Below are 20,243 nucleotides of genomic sequence, written 5' to 3'. Positions count from 1 at the left end.
TAATTATGAAAGCAATACTTTTTGTTAGCAATATTTGTGTTTTCTTAGTGATGTATCGGATAACAAGATTTTGGTAATCAATATTTTTTTCTGATATTGTGTTTAATCGATATTGTGCTCATCAATATCATGTCACATAACCTCATGTGGTTCTCTGTGTGTCTCATTTTACCAGGGAGGATCAAGAAAAGTGCACAAACCACAAATAGAAGTGTTTTGTTTACTAAGGTAGAAGTCACTGTAGCCCACGCCTGATGATGGTATCCGAAGGTCAAGGAACAGTAGGGCATATCCCTTTACTGTAGAGCCATAGCCCAGCTGTTTTTAACATGTTGTACATGGCCCCGTGGGGCTGCAACAACAACTCGGGAGGTCCACAACTGCTTAGAAAATTAAATAATATTAATAGAATTATAAAGTGCATATAAATAGTGAAGCAAAATGTAAAACTTGAAAAGATTAAAACATTCTGTACACATGAAGGAATTTGAAATGGAAGGTGTACGTTGGTATCTTCAGATTTGCAGGAGCAGCGCAAATACGTCAAACAGAACATACTATTAGTGATTGGTGACCACAACTGAATATTGAAAAGTTCAAACCTTCCCTTTATTTTTAATTTTTTGTTTGTTTGAGAATTAAGTAAAATGTGTCATCATTTGTGTATTTGCTTGAGCAATGCGTGTTTCCTATTGATTTGTAGTTGAAATCATGAAAATTGCTGACGCCGATGTCCCCGGCCTTCAAGGGGTCCGGGAGTTAGAGCATCCTTGGGAGCCTGGTGTTAGCAAGAACATAGGGAGTCCGGAGACAGTCCTGGACCCACTGCTCTACGTACCATGGATACGGAGAGATGGCAGTGGCAGCTGTATCTGAAAGGACTTGGAACTTTAAAATAAAATGTACATGTGTACAACCTATACCCACTTGAGATAAATGTATTATTTTTTAGTGCAATATAGTGCAGCAACCAAAGTTGCTGCACTACATTCCACAGGGGTAGGAAAGGATATTTATTAACAATGGCCTTTGCTGCTGCTGTGCCCCTACACTGGTGCACAGCCAGGCTGCCTAGCACCACGCACAACCTTTGCATCCTGGTGCAGACTGTGTGAGAGCTCTTTCCAACATAGCATTTGTACTACAACCATTCCCTTCCTGTGCAAAATCATATGCCATGACAAATTCTTAAGCATTCCACACATTGCAGGTGTGCTGCACAGAGCTATAAGGACTAATTAAATTTAAACACAAAGCCCAGACTGGCTTAGTGGATCTGGCTTTTCATCAAAATCTATGGGTGTATACCTGTTCTGCAAAAGTTACACCCTGCCCTATTTGAGCTGAGAAAAATGCACCTTTCCATCACAGACTATGTTTTGCGTTGGAATGTAACTACCCTTGCATGATTTTGCACTGCTTTGCTTGACTTTGCTGGGGCTCAACCCTTTAGTAAATCTGGACCATTGAGTGCTGAACTGCAACTGAATTGGCACAGAGTTGTAGAGGTCCAGGAATGTCACAGCTTTTTTTACTACAAAAAATCCATCAACACCCTTGCCTCATTTCTCAGCCTCCTTCCTTGCTTCTCCCTCATCAACATCTGTCTGTTACTCTCCATCTCTTTTCTTCCTTTTGTAATCCCTATCTTGCCATTCTTTTTCACCCATGCCACTCTTCCTTCCATTTCTGGCAGTTTCTCTTCCCCTCTTTGTCTTTGGCTCCTTCTCTTCTAACGCTCCTTCCTCATTCGCTGTTTTTAGGTCTCGCGCCTGCGATGCATATGGCGAAGCCATATGCCATCGTGCAAGCGCGATACTATTGTTGCCGGGTCTGCTTCCCAGGAGACAGGAGATGTGATGCGCACGCTCTGGAAAGCGATCGGCGCCGGCCGCGCGCGCGCGTTTCCCAATCTCCTGTCTCTCTGGGAAGCACACAAGCAAGCCCAGCAAGCCCCGCCAAAGTAACTTTGAAATAATCTGACCGGTGATATTATGGTGACCAGCATCCGTCGGGGGACGCGCCGACCTCCGCCACCCATCGGGAAAACAATTTACATAAACCAATAAACTTTGGGCCATACTTACTAAATTGCATTTAGTTATCGTATAGTCGACTCCAAGAGCGGGACAAAACTGGCCTAGTGATATCAGCGAAACAGGAACTGGGCGTGCTCCAACACTGCTCACCCCCATCCCTATGCATACCCCGCACCCCGTTCGCACCAACCGCCTCATCCCTGCGTGAAGCCTGCCCGCATGCCCTGCAGTTCGGAGTCTGGCACCTTACTTCAGGGCTCCCCCGCCCTTTCCACTACTGCCAACTCGCCCGCTCCAATGGCAGCCGTTCCGAACGCCCTTCCCCCTATCTCCTGCGCTGTCCTCCTGCCGCACCAGCATAGGCTTCCCCCCCTCTAGTTACGCCACACCCTCTGCCCCTGCGCTCCCCCTCCTGTATCTGCAACTCTCCACGAGTGTCTAGCCATTCGTCAGCCCCCCCTCTCCTTGCCCCCCCGCCACAGGATGCGCACCTCTCCACCCATCTCCTGCCCGCACTCCGGCATATTGCCGCGCATCTAGTGGTGTGCTGTGTAACACCTCCCCGACCATCCCACGCAATGAAGCGCTTCATACTATTCCCTATAACGCTCAGCCATGTGCAGAAGCATTACCTAAGGCAGGCTCAGGCTAGGTGGCTCATTGCCGTTCTCATTTGACGGATAGTATGGAAGGGTAGGATGAGCGGGAGAGAAGATCTTTGCTCAAAGCACGAGAAAAGAGAGGGGGGGGTTCGACACCATGCTTTCTCCTGACTTTTTCTAATGTTGTCTTCCTTGACGCCCGTCTGCAGAGACGTCCTCATCCAAAAACGCCACAAGCCACACTATTAACCTCATTTGTGAAGCACTCACACCTTTGGGTAAAGTCTGCGCTATATAAAATGCGCCAATTGCATAAATAAAATTGCGCGTCCCTTCGCCCTAAACTCAGCCCTTCCCCTTTTTTTTTTTTTGCACACACCTCGTGCTCCTGACTCCCCCCTTCCCCCCCAATCTCCTTTTGCCTCCAGTGAGCCTCCCACGGTCTTGGAAAAGTCTCCTTTAACGGCCTCCCCTTGAGCTTAACCCTCTTGCGCCCCCCCATGAGACCCTTGCCTAGGCAACCTTTCGACTTGTTACCCTAATGCAGAGCTTTCCAAGCTCTGTGTCTCGACACGTTACTGTGTCGCCTGCACATGGTGGGTGTGTCGCGGAATGACGCTGGTACAGCGCAGTTCGTAGGGCAGGCAGATGTACATGCAGAAAGGAAAGGGAGACCTTTAGCCGAGCACCAGCAGGACGCACCCCACTTTGAGCTCTCTGTAAAAGTGATGCATCGCCTCGATTGCCTGTGTGCGTGGGGTGGGGTGGGCGGGTGGGACGGAGATGCAGATGCAACACACAGCTCTTTAGGCACCTGTATGGATAATACAGCCCCGTGAGGTTGTGTAAGGACAGACCCGTAAGAGGAATGCAGCGTGTGCTTATAAGAACCTGGGAAGCGTCGAAGGTCTCTGTAGATCACCGCTTGTGATAGTGACCAGTGTCTAACTCGCTGAGCCATTCCTCCCCTCTTGTTCATACTGAGTCTGGCATGCGCCTCTCAGACGCAACATACTGAACACAGCCGGCTCAGCCTGTGCTCGTCTTGTGTGTGATCTGTTGTGTTCCTCTTGCGTGTGAGACATAAAATGTAGCCCCGCCTTTGCTGCTCTGAGGTGTGAGATATTACAGTGACTCAGCTTGCGCTCTGCTCCTATCAGGTGCAAGTTAATAAACACAACCCATCTTTTACTCATCTCGGGCGTTTGACTGTTGACACAGACCACCCTATCCCCTCTCACAGGACACGCTCACCTCCCCGCGCCCTATGGTGCCTCAGACAGCCTACTGTGATTCCGACCACCCGCTGCCCCAGCCCAGCCTTCAGGCGCCCTGGGCGTGCACTGCCGTCCCCAGTCCTAACGCCTCAGACTGCACTGTTGATTATTTGAACTTACTCTGGTTTATTTACATCAGTCCCGGAAATGTGGCTGCAGGTGCGTGCTGTGTGCACACTGCTGTTTTGAGCCAGCACTGGCGCTGCCCATGGTCCCCTTCGTGCTCTCTTTGGAGGCAGATCGAAGCACCCTCTGCAGCTGCTCCTCAAACTCTGTCTTTCTCGGTCTCCCTCGCAGGTGCCCTTATCTGTCCCCAGCTGTAGTGCACTCTTTCTGCTGCAGTCAGCCCGTGTACACTGTCATTCAAGTTTCAACCAGTCCTGGTACAGACTGTTACTTCTGGTGCGCTCTGTCCTCATCTGCTGTCAGCCCTTGTACACTCCTTTTAGCTGCAGTCATATATATATATATATATATATATATAAGTATAGATATAACTGCAGACATATATATATATATATATATATATATATATAGATATAACTGCAGACATATATCTATATATATATAAGTATAGATATAACTGCAGACATATATATATATATATATATATATAAGTATAGATATAACTGCAGACATATATATATATAACTGCAGCTAAAAAGACAGTGTACAAGGGCTGACCGCAGATAAGGACAGATATATTCATATGTCTTTATTTGCTGTCATCCCTTGTACACCGTCTTTTTAGCTGAAGCCAGTCCTGGTGCCCGCTTTTTATTGGCAGTTACTTCTGGTGCACCTTGTCCTTATGTTAGTGTACTGTAGTTAGTCACTGTGCGCTCTCCTTATCTGCCCCCAGTCATACTGCACTGGAGGTGCCCAGGAGTGGATGCCTAACAGGGAAAGCTATGACGGGTTCCACAGCGGTATTCGTACAAGCGCCTTGAGACCCTTGCGGGTGAGTAGTGCGCTATACAAGTATCAATTTACAATTTACAATTACCTCCTTCTGTGGTATTCCCTTGTGTGCTCTGTCCATATCTGCGGTCAGCTCTTGCACACTGTCTGCTTAGCTGCAGCCAGTGCAGCCTAGTGCACTCTCTCCTCATCTGCAGCCTGGTGCACTCTCTGGTGTACATCAAACGTCAGACTGTCTTCTCACAATTGCTGCTTGTTTGGAAATTGGTGTTTACTTTTATTTCTCTTACTGCAAAGTGAGAGTATTTCGTAAAAGATTCAGTGAAGTGTACGAATCTATAACTTCACCGTTAATAATGTTGCCGCTGGTGTGGGTTTCTGTGATGGAAAACAAAAATAAACGCAGCTTTTTGCAGGCATACTCTACCACAGATGTGGAATGGAATGGAATGGAATGGAATGGAATGGAAATAGATTTATAGAGCGCGATTGCTGCCCGGGGGCGTCCAAGCGCTGGGAGGTAAGAATTGAAGGGACCGGTGAAGTGACTCTACCAAATGTTAAATGTGAAAGGTCAAGTTGAAAGTGTCCCGAAAATAAAGGACTGTTTGATTGGTGTAGTTATCTTTGATTGTCACACTTGGTTGGCGTCTGTGATGGCAAAGTAGGCATGGTTTATTATAGTGTGCAGAAGTCTGTAAAAATTACACTTGGTGATGTTCTATGACCTCACGGTTGATGGGTTCCAAGTCTTCACAGTTCTCTCGTCCCATTATTAATGACATGACATTTCTTTGTGTCTGTCTTCATAGTTGGCGTTGTCCTGTAATCCACCAAATTACACTTGATGGGGTTCCATGTCTTCACAATTGTCTCAGTTCATGACATCACAGTTGATGGGTTCCATATCTTCACCCCTCTCCCCCTCTCCCAACCCCCTTAGGTGTTTTGGGCTCGCTACGCTGCATTACCGTGTCGCAAAATTATGCATGTCGAAAAAGTGTGTCACCAACATGAAAAGTTTGGAAAGCTGTGCCCTAATGCCTTTGATTCACTGCTGGTGGGAGGGACAGCGAGGGGGTGGGGTTACACAGTCACAGCCTTTTGTGCACCTTCATTTTCTGACCCTCTCTCCCCACTTCCTCTCTTCTCGAACTTCTTCCCCCTCCCCCATTCCCCCCTCCTCCGTACCAATACATTTCCCTTCCTCTCTCCCCCGTTCCTTCATCTGCCCTCTCCCTCACTCCCCCGCCACCCCTTCTCGTTCCCTACACACCTCTCCTGCCTGCTCGCGCCTAGCAATACGCAGAGTAATTTAAAGCTGTTTGTGGCCTGTAATGCGCTCTTTTTATTAACTGCTATTGCTTCAATGTCACAATTTAACAATCTCTGCACTAATATCCCTTCTCCCCTTCATCTCACTGCCCTGCTTTCTCAACTATCACTTGTATTGCCCCATCTTTCTACATATCTTCATCATGTCTTTGCTTCCCCTTCTCCTCCTATTCCTCATTTACCTCCACTTCTTTCTCGCTCTTCGCGTTTTTACATCCTAAGCGCAAACCTTCAAGTACACGCAGTTAAAAAATTGTCCAGCGCAACTACCACTGTTAAACAAAATGTGACTGGTTGCTTTGTGTTCTTTCTAATGTTTGGAAACTTGCAGCTTGTTATTTTTATGTCTTTTCATTCCCTTTTACAATTTCTCTCCAGCCTCCTCGTGCTCCATTTTTATTCCTCTTTCCTTCTTTCTGCCTTGCTGTCCCCTCCCTTCTTCTCCCACTAACACCTCATATTTCTCTATTTTCTCTCCTCCACTAAACATTCTGCCTTCCACTCACTTCTGTCATGTCTCTTACTAACGTCCCTTTAGACCCGTTTACATGGTCCCCTCTCTCCTTCGTTTACCGTGTCATTGCATTTTCTTCTTTATCCCTTCGTCTCATTCTATCGCCCTCACTCGGTCTATATATTGCCCTCACTCTATCTGTCTATCGCACTCACTATCGCCATCACTATCGATCGCCCACACTGTCTATCTTTCGATACCCCTCACTCTATCCATCTATCTATCGCCCTCACTCCATCTCTCGCCCTCCCTCTATCTATCTCTCGTACTCACTCTATCCATCGCACTCACTCTATCGCATCACCACAGCATCACTCAGGACCACCACAGCATCACTCAGGACCACCACAGCATCACTCAGCGCCACCACCTCATCAATGTGTGCAACCATTCGACAACAACTGGTTCAAATATGTTCTCTCAATGTTTCAAGCTTTATTACAAATGTCACAAAAAGATGTTAATATTTCACTTTTGTTCTTGAATTTTCATCACAATAAAATACAATGAACATAATCTTCACACAAGTTAAAGCTATTGCAGTTATAAATTACCATAACTTTTAAGTATTCATTATTAAAAAAAATTAAAAGCCATTGTTATTTGTAATATCAATACATCTAAGTCACGTAAATACAACACATATTGCATTCAAATGCTATAGTTGTCACATTTGCGAAAGTTATAACTATTGGCATTGTAAATGACAAAGCTATTCATTTCGCTATTTTCAAAATCAACACAAATAAAAAAATTGTCATTTACAATACCAGTAGCTCAAACTTTCCTAATGCGAGACCTATTGCATTGCAAATGCTTGTTCTTTATATATGTGGTTATAGTATGTCTTCTTGTGTTAGTTCTTAACAAAGCTCTTTTCTCTCAATGTATCTATGTAGCCTACTCTTATCCCATGCTTTCTCTTGATTTCTTTTGAAGTCCCTCATTCTCTTGTGTACTACACTTGGGGGCATATTTACAAGGGCATTGTGCCACTGGAGTGTCACTTTTAACTACGCTCTAGTGGCGCAATTTCCTGCTCCATATTTACAAAGCGGCGTTAAGCCACTTTGCTCGGCTTAATGCCACTTTGTAAATATCGTACCCTTTCAGACAGGTATCTGCGTGAAAGGAGCCCACACTCACATCACAACATCCATTTCTTTTTGACGCTGCTCCAGATTTACAAGGATGTGTAAATCGGAGGCAGCGTCAAAAACTAACGCCTCTGAAAAGCAGGCATTCGAGTGGTGCAACAAAGAGAAATACTATTATTTCTCGTTGTTTTTGCTTTTTCTATGTGTGTGCCTTTATTTATTGTTTATGTGCAGGATGGTGTCCCTTCCTGCACATAAACAATCATCCTTGCAACTTAGCCACCCTTGCACCATGGCACAAGGGGGCCTGTATTGGCGCTAGGCAGCTTTTTCTTAACACCAGGGCAAGGGAAAACACAGGGGTGTGCCGTATTGATGTGAATCCGAAGCATCCCTGCATTTTTTTTAATGATGCAGCACAGTAAAATTGCTTGCAGCGCCATGCTGCACTGCGCTGCAACATTTCTTTGCAAATATGTCCCTTGATTTGTTTTGGACCTCAGTGTTGGAGTCCAAAACTAATCTCTGGTACCCATTTTACTCTAAGTGCCCTTGTCTGTGCCCCCACACACCACCTCAAGGGTTTGCCTCTTAAGATTACATTTTCAGGGACCTTTCTCCCTTTTTCCTTACATAAGGAACAATGCATGCGACTTTCAATGAGAGCGCCTCATCCATTTGCACTGGATGAGGAACATTGAAATTCATAACCAATGAAAAGCGCCGAGCATAGCACCAATTGCATTCTCCTGAGGGACACTAAACTCAGACTTTCAATTCTATGGTACATTGTATGTGCTTTTTTTTTTTCTGAGAGCGCCTAGCGCCTTTTCCCTGTGGAACATAGAAAATCATATGCCCAAGGAAACAAACGTGTGCCATGAAATTAATATTTCGCAAAAAGCACGTATCAGCGCACTGCATGCAAACTGTGAGAAAGAACAGCATGGCAGCTTTCTATTCTTTGCATATATAAAGACCCGCTTGGGGTGTGCTATTCAGTGTGCCCGCTCCCCCACCTGGGCACTCCCAGCAACTTAACTTTAAATTGACAAAATTGCTCCTGCTGCTCTCCCGGGCTCTGCATCTTCAAGTATGGCTCCCCAACGATGCTGATGCTTCTCCTCCTGCCGGAGGCTTGAAATCCGGACTCGCCCGCAGCTTTGGGCCATTTCACCATCGCCCACCGCAGCCAGGGTCCACCGCTCCACGAGGATCAGCACGCCGCCTGAAACAACAAAAATAGAAAAGAAATTACGGGCCGCTGGTGGCCCGGGTGCTGTGCCCGTGGGGAGCTTCAGAACAAAAGGCTGTTCTGCTCCCCACACCCTCTTTTAAAAGGGCGGGCACAGGCCAGTCTAAACTGGTCAGGCCCAACTGCTGGGTGTCCGTGTGAACCGGAAGCACTAAAGTGCTTCCGGTTCACGCTCCGCAGTAACCCGCCTACTGGACGCTTATGGGGGAGGTGTAGTTCCGTAGTTTGAGGGTCTGAGTTTTGGTGGTTCTGAACCCGTTCAATAAAGGTCGTCGGAAATAGACGATTTTGGTGTCAGCGGACCGCAAATCATCAGTGCGGTATGTACGAGTGTTTTCGCATTAATCGATCAATGAGAACACTATGTATTTAGTGATTTTGTTTGAAACCTCGGGTTCCATTTTGTGAACGGCAGCCATTTTGTGTGGTTGCCCTCACATAGGCCGATGATTACGGCCAAGCGAGTCCTTGGGACACGTACGTCTTAGCTGACTTCTGAATGACCTGGCCGAACTGACTCCCTTGCCCGAGGCTGACCTCGCTGAGCCAGTTCCTTGTTAAGCAGCTGGTCAGATAAAGATCAAAGAGCAGGACATGCCGAAGTTTATAGTACACTGAACCCACCTTTCTATCTTGCTTCCAATCTGTTTCTGCTCCTTCCTTTATGACATAATTACTGATTTGGGTTGAGGTTTTATGATGGGTTTGTCCGGCCTGATCGAACAAGAAATTGGAATGTGCTTGGTCATTTCTGGTGGGCTGGACAACGGAAAGTGGGATTGTCGTCATGCGATATGTTTGAAAAGTCACCATGTGATTGGCTAGTTTGTATGTAATTGATGCTACTTTGGAATGTGATTTTTGGCATAAAAGACCATGCTCCGCTCATTGAAATTGTGCAGTCTCTAGCGAACCACCTGTGTTGTGCTTCGTAGACCTCTGTTCCTGGTTGCAGCCAATAAACTTTGGTCTTTGACGTCATCAAGAAGTGTCCCGTGTCTCTGTTAGCCAAGGCAGGGGAACTCGAAGGCATCGGGAGTTTTCCCTGGCGCCGCTAGGTTCTAAAACCTTGTCCTTCAGAGGTGGGAGCGCTCCCACCTCCTCCTTGCCCCCAGGGACAGGCTCGACCGCCATAAGGGCGGCGCGCGCTGTTCTAGCACTCGGCCTTGTCCAGTCTCTTTCTTTCTCCTGCTCTCTCTCTTTTTCTCTCCTTATTTGTCTTTGTATTTCTTATGCATTTATCTGTCTCTTTCTATTTCTCCCTTTCTTTCTCTCCTTTTTTTCTGCTTGTCTCTCTCTCTCCCACCCCCAACCCCCTCTCGTTCTGAAAGTCGTTTCCTGGCCCCAGAGGGACAGGTGTAGCTATTTGTACAAAGATGCTCCTGGAACAATCCTACCCTGGGACACTCTCTTCATCTTGACCATGTCCAGGGTGAGAGGCGGACTGCTTCCATAAATATTGAATTACTTAGTGCAGAACATTCTTGTAGAGGATGTGGGTGGGTACTCTGCTATTATATGACACAATATTTGTGCAGATGTTGCAGACACCTTTGGTGTGTCTACGCTGTGCCCAATGCGAGTGCTCCCTGTCAGCCTATCCATACTGCGGGCTCTCTGTCGCGGCCGTGGAGGGACTTCCCGGCGCTCTGCAGTGATGCACACAACACTCTGGCGAGGTCACGACGGAGAGAGCCTGTGTGTGCTCCTCCCTCCCCTCCCCCAGAGCGCCCCTCTCCTTGCATCTGTGCGCGCAGTGCTCGCGCGCAGATGTGCAGTGAATACTGCTGAAACTGACGCGCTCCAGCCCTGGTCCCCAAGCAGCGGGACTCAGGGAGCAGCGTCTGCTGCTCGCCTCATCTATCACCCTGGGTGTCAGCATGCTGACTCCGCACATCCACAAACGTAGCATCTCCCAGGGAGTTATCTGAGGCCATTTCCGTAGCTCACTCTGTAGAACCAGCAGTCAGTGTCCAAAGCCGTCCACAAAGAGGCCGCCCTCTGAGAAGCGAACATTGTTTTGTTTTGGAGAATATTTTAAAGCGGGGACTTGGCTCCGTTGTGATGTTTGGAGGAGGCTTGTTCCACAGGCAGGACCCCCAGTGATTGGAACAGCAAGTGTTGAACTTGTCATGAGCCCCTAAACGCAAGCAAGGACGTGGGCTCTCCATTCTGGAGTCTGATGGTAACAAAAGCACCTACAATTGGGAGCAGTGGGCCTCTCTGACCCCTGGCGCCACTGCGTCTGCTGTACTCCTGGCGAGGGACTAGTCTTCCCCCTTGGGATGCGCAAACAACAGGTTGGACAGTTGGAAGTGGGCACTGGAGGGCAGGAACAAGGTGGCTTACGTGTCCTCAGGGGCGGCTCCTCCATTAGGGCGGAGGAGCGTCGCCCTACTGCTTTCCTGCAGTGGAGAAGCAAAAACATAAAATTGTATTTTAAATATATTTTTATGTTTCTGCTTCTCACACTGCAATTAAGCAGAAGGGTTTGGTTGGGGACATGCAGGGGAAGGTCCTGCTCTGGGGCAGGGGAGGAGTGGTTTGGCCACTCTGAGGGCACTGACCAGTCATACGCACTCTGCCTTTTCTTCATGTAGGCTGCATGCAGCCTGGAGAAAATGGCTTCCCCTTAGACACCTGTGTGGTCAGTATTCCAACCAATCACAACACTGCCATTGCAGCGTTGTGATTGGCTTAGGGGAGGGGAGGGGAGGGAGGCTGCCTGCTTGCTGTGAGGAGCAGAGAGGCAGAGACGGCGAGGGACCGGGCCGGCGAAGGTAAGTTAGCTTTTTTCTTTTAAATTAAACCTCCCCTAGCGTGACCCCCTCCACGTGCGACCCCCCCACTCCAAGGCACAGATCTTACTCCACTCCCACTCACTTGTTGCTAGCTGTTAGAGGGAGTGAGACCCTCAAGGCTTTATAGGCGTCTAAACAACATCATTCCAGGGTTATGGAAGTAACATCACATGAACCCCATAACATCACTGCGTTCACCACTTGTTCCCTTCCTTCACTTGTCAAAGCTCTGATTTGCTGCTGCTGCATACAGTAAGGTCAGGGAGAGAAAACTGCTGGAAGTAAACAGCAGACTGCTTTCTTCTGTTTCTGTTGCTGCTTTCTTCACCTATGAAATCAGGTATAAAGTGGGTCGTGCCAGGGGTAACACAGGTGAAACCAGTGGCGGCTGGTAGGGGACAGTGGCAGGGCGGTGGGGGAGTTGAAACAAAAAAATAAAAAAAGACTTGCCTGTGTGCGCTGCCGCTGCCTCTCCTTTGTCCTCTTCTCTGGAATGGAAGCATCCAGGCTCTGAGTCTCTCCCAGCCAATCACATCACTGCCTTACAGCAGCGTTGTGATTGGTCTGGGAGGTACTGGGAGGCTAGGTATGTTCTCCAGCTAGGGTGGAGAACATGCAGAGTGCGCATGATGGTTTGGCCAGCCCAAGAGGTGGAGCCACCACTAATCCCCCTGCCAGGGCCAAGCAGCCTAGCCCGACCCCGCCCTAACATGGACCTTAACCTCTTCGAGGATATTGACGGAACCGTTCCATCACGGCTCGCGGGTGAGCTGTGCTCATGACGGAACGGTTCCGTCACGGCCCGGCCGCCGCGCCTGCTTGGTGCTGATTTCGCGCCTGCGCGGCGCATTTAATTGAGCGGGCAGGGCCGTGACGGAACCGTTCCGTCATGTGCACAGCTCACCCGCGAGCCGTGACGGAACGGTTCTGTCACCCGCGCAGCTCACCCGCGCGCCCCCCGCGACCGTTAGCGCTGCGGCGGAATAGCCGCCGCAGCAAAAGGGTTAAAGGCAGACTAAAAATAAAATTATAATAACGTTCTGTTATTATCATTTTATTTCTACTTTACTCTGCTCTTAGAGCAGTTAGGCGAAGCTCCTACACCTTAGCGGAGGAGCCGCCACTGGGTGAAACCAGGGACAGCTGCAGGTTCCCTGTGCTGCTCCTAACTGACATCCATGCAAGACTCCTCAAGACAGGGATGCAAAAGAGCTAGGGCCGAGAGCACGATCTGGCATCGAGTAAGGTGGGGCAGAGCTGGCAGTCATCTACATGTTGATGGCATCTAGACAAAGGCTTAGCATGTGGCACAAGTACTGTGAGGAATTCCACCTGTTTTGCAGTTATCTCTCAGGTATTTGCTTTTAGTTACCACTTGGGGCTGTAGTGTGGTAAATGGAGAACAGTTCCTGTCTATCTGTGATGGACCACCCTCAGTTGGGATGGACAATGACGGTGCGTCATATGTGTCACATACAAGCTTCTATCCCAAGGTGCAAACTCGCAAGTACATTAGGGACAGCACAGCACCGAAAGGTGGCATGGCTGTGAGAAATCACCAGTCCGTCATGCAATTCAAAGAGGCTGTCAACACAACAAGCATGGGACGGGGATCCCCCTGCAGGTGGGTGCAGTGTGTGATGACTTGTAGCCTGGAGGGCATCTTGTACTCCGTGCCACCCCTTAGGGTGCCTGCCAATTTATGTGAGGCAGTCAGTGGGCCTCTCCACTGCCTGTGTGCTCCTGCATCTGTAGTATGGTCTAAATGTAGGTGCCACGGTGTTCCCGCGTTTGCATGGCACCACACCCCTAGGGAAAAGAGGGCATACCTCCTTGCATGGGAAAGAAATGAATACAATCATAGGCATGGGCAAAAATGTACCCTGGTATGATCAGTATTACAGAAGGGAACACACAAGCAGCCCCCACCCCCGTACACAATACCCTAGTGCCTCGGGAACACAAAAACAAGTGCAAATGTCGATGGCACAGCTGGACACATCCAGTAACATATAATACAGCACTTTTTCTGGGTGCTCAGACTCTTCAACTCGTTACCCTCTGTCTTTCGGTCCAACTTTAGTACTATGGAACTGGCCTGCTACATTTGGACAGGTCTCGTGGCTGGCGGTGAATGGTAACGAAAAGCTCATAACTGAAACATTGTGAACCATATACACCAAGGCCGGACTGGAAAAGTAAAACACCAATGTAAACACCGAGTCAGCCAGCGTAGCTGGCGCGCCAATGCCTGACCCTACCCATAGAGAATAGAGGCAGAGGGCGGGCTCTCCAGAGGAACATTTTGGCAGAAATGGAGCTCAGTGGTGAATTTAACAGTACAATTTCCTTGCGCATTGTATAAAACAATATAAATATATTGACAAAAAACATTTCTGAAAGTGCACAGCACCCGTCAAATAGTGCAATGTTTTCACGGAGTGCTGAATGACTGATTCTTGCAGGAGCAGTGGGAGAGAGACATTCACACGCAAGAAAAAAAAATACAGTTCACTGCTGGGATTTAGAAAATGATTAAAAACTACTGATAAAAATCTAGTCTGAATTAGACTTTGGGGTAAGGCATTTTTACTCCGGGAAAAATCTGGGAAAGGTTTCTGTGCATTTGATAATGGCTAAGTATGGGTTCTGTAGACCAAATATATACATAGACATTTTATATTCATACAGATGTGCTGCCCCTGGAGGTTCCCATAGCCTCTGGTGGGCTTTAGAGTTGAAAGGCCATATTGCCCACGTGATGCCTTGCTTCTCATTCTGGCAGACGCAGTAAAAGAGACCCTTGTCACAAGTCTCCTGACATTTGTAATATGTGGTACAAAAGGGGGTGGTGATGGACAGAGCATCTGAACCAATCAAACACTCACACCCAGTCAACAGATCTGGGTTTAATCCATCACCGTAATATGTGATTTTGTGGATTGCTCATGTACAGAGCGTTAGACTCTCTAGGGTGATGGGACCAACCTTTTTAACATGGGTGCATATCTCCCACCAGCCCATTGAACTGTTAATGGTGGGTGGCAGCAGAATATAGTACTGGGGTACAGGCCTTTTTTTATGACCTTCGGTGGATAGACCTCTGTGCAGTCATGACTAGGCCCCCTGTCTTACTGTTTATATGTGAAATGTGTATAAGGATGTTTCAGTTTGTGAGAGGATACACAAGAAATTCATTTATCCCCTAAAGTTGAAGGATATTTGTTAGACCAGTTTGGGGGAAGACTTAGAGTGGTCTTCCCCCAAACTTTTTGCATTCCTCCTCTATTTTTGCTGATCTCAATTTTGCTGCCGTTAGGGCTCTGTGCACTTTACCAATGCTAACCAGTGCTAAAGTGCATGTTCTCACTCTTTAAAACATAGTAACGTTGGCTTATCACCAATTGAGTATTGCCCTTTTAGAAAACTATTTACAATAGGGGACTTGAAAAGAGAAGGCTGATCAGAAGGTGAAGAAAGGCAGATATGGACGAAAGGTAGCCTTTGAGAGTACATACAGCAGAGCCCTGCTCGGCAAAAGACAGTATGAATATGAGTCCCTCTGAAAGAGGGGCACAAAGAGGATCCATAGCCTTTGCTGTGCACCATCCCACAAATTTGTTCCATCTACAGGCGTATACCGTTTGAGTGGAGGGATGCATGGCTGCTAAGATGACGTTACAGACTTCAGGAGGAAGGTCGAAAGCTGTCAACTGTCACCGCTCAATCTCCACACCGCAAGGAGGTGGAGGCTGGACAGGTTCAGGTGGAGAACCGTCCCCTGTTGCTGTGACAGAAGATCCTCCTGAAGAGGCAGTCTGATCGAGGACCAATGGCAATGCTCAAGAGCTCAGAGTACCAGACTCTTCGTACCCAGTCTTGAGCCACAAGAATGACTTGGTCCTGGTCACGCTTGATCTTCTTCAGCACTTGGACAGAAGTGGTACAGTCAGAAAGGCGTACAGGAGGCCCCAATTTCACTCATGGCAAAAAGAGTTGCAGAGCGAGTGCCGCCTTGGAAACACCAATTAGCAGAACTGCTGACAATGCATGTTCTCTTTGGTGGTGAACAGATCTAACCAAGGTTCCCCCCACTGCTGAAAGAGACCTTGCACCACCTCGAAGTTAAGACACCATTCGTGAGCCATCATGTACCGACAGCTGAGCTTGTCCGCCTTGGCGTTCAGAGAACCTGCCAGGTGTTTAACCACCAGGGAAATGCCCTGATGTTCCAGCCATGTACAAAGGCGAAAAACCTTTTGACATAGGGTCCCTGATCTCATCCCGCCTATTTGTTGCAGTACCACATGGCGGTGGTGTTGTCTGTGAACACCTGCACTACTCTTCCTTCGACAGAAGGAAGGAATGCCTTCAGTGTAAGACAGATTGCCCAGAGCTCTAAAAGGCTGATGGGGAGACCGGACTCCACCGGAGACCAGAGACACCTGACCTCTGCCTCTCCCAGGTGGCTGCCCCATCCCAGGAGTGACGCATCCGTCACTACTGTGAACTCCGGTTGGGGAAGGGAGAGGTATCTGCTGCTGACCCAATACTGGTTCATCAGCCACCACTGCTATTGACGTGCAGTCCCCTCCCTGATCTGGACAAAGTTGGAAAAGTTGCCCTGATGCAGCACCCACTGGAACTTCAGGTACTAGCCTCCGAGTCAATCTCACCGAAATCCAGGATAGTGGCTGAAACATCAGTATCATAGCCCGAATAACCCGGACTCGCTGCTCGGGAGAATAAGCCCGAAACTGCATTGTGTCTAGAACTGCTCCGATGAAAAGGAGCTTCTGAGAGAGAGTCAGGTGTGAGTTTGGCACGTTGATAGTAAACCCCAGCGAGTGCAGGAGGTTCACCGTAGTCTGGAGGTGAGAGATGACAGCCTGGGGCGTGCTTGACTTCAATAGCCTGTTGTCGAGATAGGGGAAGACTTGAACCCCTGATCCACACAGATAACCTGCGACCACCGCCATCACTGTCATGAACACTGAGGGGCGCTGGTAAGGCCAATAGGAAGCACAGTAAACTGAAAATGCTTGTGGCCCACCGTGAACTGTAGGTAATGCCTGTGGGCTGACAGGATGGGGATATGGAAAGAAGCATCCTGCAAGTCCAAAGCTACCATCCAGTCTCTGGGGTCGAGGGCTGACATGACCTGAGTCCTTTGCATTTTGAACTTCTCCTTCTGGAGGAGGCCCTGAGGTCTAAGATAGAACGCAGGCCTTTGGCCTTCTGGTGTACCAGAAAGTAGTGGGAGTAGCAACCATGACCTACTTCTGGCTCAAGGACCCTTTTGATAGCATCCTTGGCCAAGAGAGCTGCAACTTCCTGGTAGTGGTAGAGAAGGGCCAAATGATCCTCCGACATGCGATGGAATGATGATGGCAGTGGGGGTAGTGTCGAAGGGGAGGGAGGAGCCCATTAGGACTATCTGCAAAACCCACCTGCCCGACGTGATGTTTTGACAGTGGGGGAGGTAATGGCGAATCCTGCCACCCACTGGCCTCTGGTAGCCCTGAAAGGTCAGACTAGGAAGGTTTGGAGCCGGCTGCCGGAGGGTTATGGGTGGGTTGGCCCGCTCGCTGGCCCCAGTGTTGTAACAAAACATGAGATGGCTCCCCTGCAAAGTACATGGAGGGGCCCCCGGACGCAATCTCCATCCGAAATGCGGTGCTGAGGGGGCCCCCTGGAGGTTGGGGGTTCCCCACAATGGCGGGGCTTCTGGGCCTGAGTTACGCCCCTGGCTGGCCCCCAGACACACGTTTGTGGGTACCACTTCCTCGGCCATGCATAGGCTGGGCAGCTTCTGTGAACTAGTGGCTAGACTGGGTCAAATGTGGTGGGGCACCCCTTCCATAGCCACGAAAGGGACGAAAAGCAGACTGTGCGGGGCAAGAGATCTCAGCAAGGCCCAAGGATCTGGCCATAGCCCTAGAATACTTAAAGCGTTTGAATGCAGAGTCTGCCTTATCACCCAAAAGGTGAAAGCCATCAAAGGGCAAGTCCAGTATGATGGATCGGACATCCCCTAAAAAACCAAACATCCTCAACCAGGCGTAGAGCCTCAAGGTTATTGACTTGGAAACCGTTCTGCCCCGTGAGACAGCGGTATCCAGCACACATCTTATGGTGAATTTAGTAGCCTCTTGACTCTCAGCCACTGCGTGGGTGAGAATGGCTTGGACCTCCTCCGGGCACTGTGACAGCACTTGTACAACGTATCCCACACTGTATGGGTATAATAGCCCAAAATGTAGCGATATTCACTAATCGCACACTAAGCTGGCGGAAGAAAACATCACAGATGGTCACAGTTATAACCACAGGTCCAGTTTCTTGGATTCCCTATCTAGGGGAGCAGTAGGGAATGCGCCCTTAGAGGATGAGGCTTGGACCACCAAGCTCCCAGGGGTAGGGTACTGGGAGAGGAAAAATGGGTCGCCCAGGGCTGGGCAGTGGGGTCGGGCAATCATCCTGTCCAAAGGAGCCCCTGTGCTGGGCTTGGACCAAGTGCCCAGATGACATCTGTGATGGCTTCATTGAAAGGCAGAGGCAGCTCTGAAGAGGTTGCTGCCAGTTGAAGCACCTCTGTCAGGAGGTTAGTCCTGACTGCCACCGTATGAAGCTCCAGGCCCAAGGCCTCAGCCACCCTATGCAAGCACCACTGCATATGAGGCTCCTTTCTCTGTAGCCACAGTAGGGGGGATGAGCATGCCAAGGTCTGGGGAGGTATCCATGCCACTGGCATCACCCGGGGCCTCTTGCCGGTCCGGCTCTTCAATTTGGTCTGCCAAAGGGTCCACAGACCCCTCCCAGTCCTCCTCATCCTCCCCTGGTTGCCATTCATGCCTGAAATGAACACCAGGAATGAACAGCAGCACAAATGTACATTCCGGTGCTGGTACCAACATTGAGCAAATTCGGTCCAGTGCCATGTCCAAGTTAGGGGGGAGGCTGGGATCGGCGCGGGTCTGGGGCACGACCGGCACCAGGGTCATCATCACCGGAATCGGTGCCTGGGAAGGTACTGTGAGGTTGACCGGCATCAATCCGGATCCTGGCCTGGATCCTCGCGGGCCCTCTGGCACTGGAGTTGGAGCCACTGGCATCAAAGTCCCAGGGCCCCCACCGAGTTGCGAGGTCAGAAGGCACGCCAGTGGTGTCGGGCTGCCCAAAGATGCCATGAAGTGCTTCATAGTAAGCTCGAAACTGGGCAGGAGACGCTCCGGCGCCAGGCAAGGGAGAAAAACTTAGAGCTGTCTCTGGAGCAGGCTCCAAAGATGGAGTTGTGAGGAATGACACGACGGGTCCTGCATCGCGTCAGCTGACCAAACAGGAGAAGGTGAAGAGCGATGCTGCTTCTTTGCCTTCTTCTTGTGCTTTCACTTACCTGAGTATCTCAAAGACTTAGACGACGAATAGTGATGGTGGCTGCATGACCGGTCCAGAGACCTTCCTCTCAACCAGGACCTTGAGCTACGTGGGACCGACTGACGGGCCTCCAAGAGCTTTCAGGACCGCTCCCACAAAGACTTTGGATTCATGGCCCGGCAGCCGGAGAACTCCAGGCACCAAAGCCACAACAGGTGGGATCCGTACCCGACATCAGGCGGTTACTGGCCTTGCACAGTGTAAACCCGGTCCGACAATGGGATTTCTCTTGTACACCAGGACTCGAAGACTCAAAAAAGAAGTCAACAAAAGTCGCGAGAAAAGCTACTCAAAAAGTGACGAGAAAAATTCTAAACATTTAGCTACACACTTAGGCCCCCATTACGATGTCGATCGGAGTTGCCTTTGACCAACAAAGTTTCTTGGAAGCAACCGTCTGACCATAGGTCGGAAGTTCCAACCGCACAATTAGGATGCGACTGCACATGGTGTGGTCGCAAACTTTCATTTTTAGGTCTCGCCTGAGCCAGCTCATGTGCTGGCCTGTTGAGACATTTAGTGAGTGGGCTTTAGAAATCCGACCACAAGCTTTTGCTTGTGGCCTAAAGCTAGCGGGTACGCGCGCGGGCACGTGCACAGCTGCCATCTGGCTTTCCTCACGGCACCCTTACAGCACACGATCAGGCACCATCTGGCTTTCCTCTCATTTGTTCTCCCAAGCGCTTCTCTCCACCCCTCCCTCACCACAGACCGCGTCTCACAGCTGCGCGTCTTGTTTCCTTCCCTTTCCTGCCCATGCTTGCCTCCCAGTTGTCTGTATTATTTCCTGCAGCATTTCACTCTTTCTACCTCTGCGGAACCTTTTCCTTAATGAGGTGGCAACGCCTCTCAATACTGTCTCCTCCTCCCCAGTATTTGCTACTCTGAACCTTTCCCTTAATGAGAAAGCAACACCTCTTCAATACTTTCTCCTCTTCCCCAGTATTTTCTGCTCTGCCCGAACT

The sequence above is a fragment of the Lissotriton vulgaris genome, chromosome 7 (assembly GCF_964263255.1).
Source record: "Lissotriton vulgaris chromosome 7, aLisVul1.2, whole genome shotgun sequence".
Taxonomy (NCBI): Eukaryota; Metazoa; Chordata; class Amphibia; order Caudata; family Salamandridae; genus Lissotriton; species Lissotriton vulgaris.
Note: the sequence above shows the minus strand (reverse complement) of the source record.